This window comes from Macrotis lagotis, chromosome 6 (genome assembly GCF_037893015.1).
Source record: "Macrotis lagotis isolate mMagLag1 chromosome 6, bilby.v1.9.chrom.fasta, whole genome shotgun sequence".
In the NCBI taxonomy this organism is placed as follows: Eukaryota; Metazoa; Chordata; class Mammalia; order Peramelemorphia; family Peramelidae; genus Macrotis; species Macrotis lagotis.
Genome location: NC_133663.1, coordinates 82,473,662 through 82,479,362, shown reverse-complemented (window position 1 = coordinate 82,479,362; position 5,701 = coordinate 82,473,662).

Below are 5,701 nucleotides of genomic sequence, written 5' to 3'. Positions count from 1 at the left end.
ATGATTATCCTCCCATTTCCCTAACTTTCCCATTTCTGTTGAGGACATTATTATCATTCCAGTTACTCTGGATAGTTGAGCCATTGACAATTTGATAACTAAGAAAAAAAAGAGTAGATTATATTTGCCAACACCTAGTATATACTATAATATACTCCTATGAGTATAATATATTATATCATTTCTGTTTCTCCCTACATTTATCTTAATCAAATTTTCCCTAATTCCTTCTCCCTGGGTTCTTAGATTTCCTCAAATAAATATGTCTTTTTCATGTGTAATGTTACAGTCTCCTCATTATTTTCATCTGTTCTGTCCCTTCTAAATCACCTCTGACCTTCAGAGTCACATTCTAATCATGTGTCTCTTACCACCAAGTTTCAGTAATTCCTCTGGAGTCAAAATTTCCTCTTTCTATTAGGTTCTCTAGTTCATATTGCTTATTAACCCACATGTTGTACAATTGTTCACAAATATCTGATGTCATGAGTTTCATTGTTGCCTCCTTCCTTGCCTAGGAAAGATCTAGTTTTGAATATGGAAGTTTTGAATAGAATGTGACAATCTATTAGCTTTTTGACTGTGAATAAATCACAACCTTTTATGATTCTTTTCGATTCTGGAAAATGGAGTTAATACTACTACTACTACTACTACTACTACTAATAATAATAATAATAATACCTGTATGCTTACCTTTCAAGGTTTTTCAAGGTTCAAATGTGCTTATTTATGTAAAACACTGTTCAAGCTTTTATGTGCTATGGAAATATGTGTCATTAATTATTTATTGACATTTTTACCACTGCTTCTCAAGTGCAATGAGAAAGGAAACTAAACTTGGATTCATGTGACCCATCTAGATTTGAATTCCAATAGTTTGTTTCATACATACTATCTGACCTTGGACAAGTTGCTTTCTTGCTTTGTAAAACCCTTCTCATGCTGGTCTCTTCCTGCCTTTCCCATCTTCTCATGTAGCTGGATCCTAATTAGAGAGAATAATAAATCCTGGGAAGTGGTCACATGTATCTTAATTTACTACATGTGAAGTTATAATTATGGGAAACATGGTCAGTGGTTCCAGCTTTTGTAATATATAACAAATCTGAATAATACAAAAACTTGGGATTTTTTTTTTCTCACTCATTGGGACCTAGATATTGTGCAACCCAACAGAGTTCATGGCCTTCTTGTGGTTCCCCCAACAGGCTATTCTCCACTCTGTTCCTTTTTATTGATTGTTTCCCATGCCTGGGATCTCCTCCCTTGTCCTTTCCTGCCCTCCCAGCTTTCCTTAAGATACCATTCAGATCAATTCTCAGTTCTATAGGAGGCCCTCCCATTTACACATATATTCTGCAGAAATATAGAATGAGATAATTCCTATGATTTAATCTTTTTCTCAGCAGGATAGTTTAGTGTTTAGAGTATCAGACATAGAACCCCAGAAGACCCAGATTCAAAGCCTCCCTCTGGGACTTACTAGATGTGTAGTCACAACTTTTTTGAGCCTCAATTTTCTCATCTGTAAAATGAGACTGTTGGACTACATGGTTTCTTGGGTCCCTTCCAGGTTTAAATCTACGATCCCCCCGTGAAATGCAGAACAAAGAGGAAAGCTAGACTAAGAAAATCCCATGGCTTCCTCCCTGCTTACTATTGTAAGGACAGAATTTTGCAGACTTTAGGGGAAAGTTAGGGACTAGGTTTCCACAAAAGGAAATATTGAACTATATCATTTGCTGGCAATCACTAAGGCACAGCTTGGAAGAACCCCTCCATGGGATAATTGTGAGACCTCCTTTTCCTCTTCTACTTTCTTTGACAAAAATCATGGTAGAATACAGCTTTTAAATGGACAAAATAGAAGAAATAGTATAACAATATCCTGTATTTATGCAATACATATCAGATTACAATACATTTTCCTTTAAAAGTCCTTGGGTAGATTCACCATAAGGGTGCCATCAGTTGGCTTAAGTTGTGACTAGGCCAAGGTTATTCAGTTAATAAGTGCCTGGATCAGGATTCAAATATGAGTCTTATGACTTCAGTCTACTGTTCTTTCCATTGTACAGGCTTCTGAAAGAAAAGTAAAAAAACAAATATCCTTTTTATGTTTTCTACATTATGGGGATGATAGAAAGCCAAGAGCAACAAGATTTTCTGTGCTAAGGCAGGTCTGGATGTTTACATCTCAATTTAAGTGGATGATGCCAACCTGTCCAAGCTATTAAATTTATTCCCTGCCATCATCTGCTCTGTTTCTATAAACAGCTTGGGAGAGAGAGAGAGAGGGAGTTAGTAACCCGGATTGTCAGCAGCCAAAGTCACAATGTATGTTTCAGGCTTTAGATTCTCATTGGCAATTCTCAGGGACTTTAAAGGGTCTAATCTCTTCATTTTACTTACAGAAGAGGAAACTGAGGCACAGCAACTTATTCAATGTAAGTGAGAATATGAATTCCAGTAATTCCAAGTTTAGGACCATTTTAGTGGTCTTTATATTATACCACATTGCATTCTTACTGGCAGAGGCTAGAAGCTGAACCTACTGGCAAATCACTCACTTCCTCAACTCCAAATACATCTTCATGGCTTCCAAGCTAAGCTACCATCATGTTCCAAACAAGTGAAATAAAACAACAAAATCAAAATTTGGTATATTTTGGTGCTTCAAGCCCACAAAACATAGGAGAATACTGTCCCCAGTGAAGGACTGGCCTTCCAGACAGGGATGGTTCTCAGAAAAAAGCAAATATTGACACTTCAATAATATTTGCCTTGCAATCAGTGAGCCGTGAATGGCACTCAGGGTGTCCTGTGTTCCTGGAATCAATTAGGAAAATGGAGAATTGATATCCTCCAATGAGAAATATATAGTCACTGCTGACATTTCAGATCCCATTGACTCTGCAAATCACTGCTGAAGTCATAGGTTTACGTGCAGGTCTATCATTAGTGTTTGGAAGACCTGTCTATGCATATAACTATTCAACTATTGGCTTTTCTTATTAGATAATGTTCCACTGAACACAAGGAAGCCTTTTTATTCTGTATATACTTATTATATACTGTATTCTACTCCTTGTAACATATTTTGTGTGACTTGAGAATTTCTTGTCAAATTTCTTAATTTGAATGTCCCTGGAATATTATTCATTTGGATTTTTCTTGAAAGTGATACCAGAGGGTGACATAGTGGATAAAGCACCGACCTTGGAGTCAGGAGTACCTAGGTTCAAATCTGGTCTCAGACACTTAATAATTACCTAGCTGTGTGGCCTTGGGCGAGCCTCTTAACCCCATTTGCCTTGCAAAAACTTAAAAAAAAAAAAAGAAAGTGATACCAGAGAGATTTTCCATTTCCTTTTCCAGCTCATTTTATACTTGGGGAAACTGAGACAAACATGGTTAAGTGATTTGCTCATAATATACTTGCTCATTATTTTTTTGAATCAAATCAGAATAGGATAAAGAATAACAATAGTTAGCTTTTATTTGTTACCTTAAAGTCTGCAAAGCATTTTGCTTATGTATCTCCTAGTTTGGAACTCAAAACAATGCTGTAAAAGACAGTTCAAATACCTTTACTCCCATTTTACAGTCAAAGAAACTGAGGTTTGGCAAGGTAAAAGTGTTGGCCTATGTTTATATAATTAATAAGATTCTGGGGAAGAGGAGCAGGGGTCAAATCTAGATCTCTCCTGACCTCTAAAGTCATTGGTCATTTCTCTTGACCATGTTGCCTCCATTAAAGATTAGCTTTCCTAACTAGGTTATAAACTCACAAAAAGCAGAGATATCTTCAATTTTATTAGATTTCTTTTTTGATTCTATTCCATGCTGATCAAAATGTAAGACACAGAAAAATTGCCATATGAACACTTGTGAATTATATTGGATTTTTTAAAGCCAAGATGATTGCTTTAATATGAAAAATTAGAAAGATCACTGAATGAAAAAGAGTCAGGATATAGGTAGTTCTAGGTTGGGCTCTTCCATGGACTAGTGGTGTTCTCTCTCTGGGTACTAGTTTCCTTAATCTACAAAGTGAAAAGACTTGACTGTTTAAACCCTCCATTTTCTTTTTGTTCTGAATTTTAATGATATTTTTTTGCCATATACTATAGAAGAGGTACCTTATTTATTCCCAATCCATCCTTAGGAAACAGAAACTTAAAATGTTCTCCAGCAAGAGAATATTATATGTGTGTGTATATGTATATATATATATATATGTATAAAATATATGTATATATGTATAAAATTATATGTATTATGGCTAAAAGTACATGCACTTCAAAACTAACTAATTTGTTGCCTCATTAATATTGTTATTGCTTCCAATGATATGTCAGATCTGCCCACCATGGGAGACTATTGATTTGTTTTCTTTTATAAATTCACAACAGGAGGCCCTTCTTGGGTTCTCTTAGCATTTTGAGTATCAGTAAAACACTTGGGTTTTTTCTTGTTTATTTCTCATTTTCATTTTGTGATCAGACTACTTTTTTCTCTCTCAATCATACATTTCTTTGATGGTATCCTTTACATAAAGGGTCAAACACAAGCTGCCCAAACCAGATTAAAATAGAAGTGGAAAGTATTTAATACAATAGGATCTAGATAATGTTAATATGTGGTTTGCTAAGTCACTGAGTAGTTGGCAGAGATCTGTTTCTATTTGAGTTTGACACAATTGCTTTATAATAAACACGCCAACTATTTATAATCCCATTTGGGGTTTTCCTAGCAGAGACTCTGGAGTGTTACCATTTTCTTCTCTAACTCATTTTTATAGATGAGGAAACTGAGGCAAGCAGGGCTAAATGATGTGTCCAGATTCACAAAGCTAGAAAGTATCTGAGACCAGATTTGAACTTAGGAAGATGAGTCTTCCTGTCTCCAAACTAGGCACTCCATCCCCTTGGCCATCCAGCTGGTCAGCTAGCATTGCCCCTAGGCAAAATTGTTTGTAGTGTGTTGCAATCAGCTGTATTCATCATCTGTCTCTCTATTGTGCTTTGAGGCTCAGGTTTTTCAGACTGTCTCTAATATTCAATGTCTTACATTGATATGCAACATCAATACACATTCATTGCCTTAGTGACTTCCTTCAATGAAAGAATATTGGTATTAAAAAAGATAGGCCTTATGGACATTTATGTGTATATAAATGGTTGTTAATGAAATGAATGAGCATAGCATATACAAATATCAATCCTTGCTTTGGGATGTTATTGATAAGATCATTATTGATATTGGCAATCACGTAACAAGTAGTTTTTACACATGGGGTATTTATAATATAATTAGGATTGAGTTGAAAGACCAAGTCCATTAGCTTCATATTAAAAAATTCTCAAGGAAGCAAAGAAAGAAAAGACACCAGTTTATACAATCCTTCCAAAAAGTGCAGATCCCCTGCTTTGGTCTCCACTGAGATTCTTTTTTTTTTTTTGTTGACTCTTTTTCTAAAAGACAGGATGCAGTTGTCTAATATTGTAGAGGGTGGAAGAGGAGGGAGAAGTCACAGAGCAGAGATTCCAGCAAGTGCCTCCAGTCTTGTCTGCCTGGAAACCTCAGGACTACATCTTTGACCATTCTAATCCCAGTTAAAAGTAGATGAAAAGGATTTTTAGAGCTGGTGCAGGAGCCATAGTGACTGAATGGTTGCTAAGGATGTCATTATCAC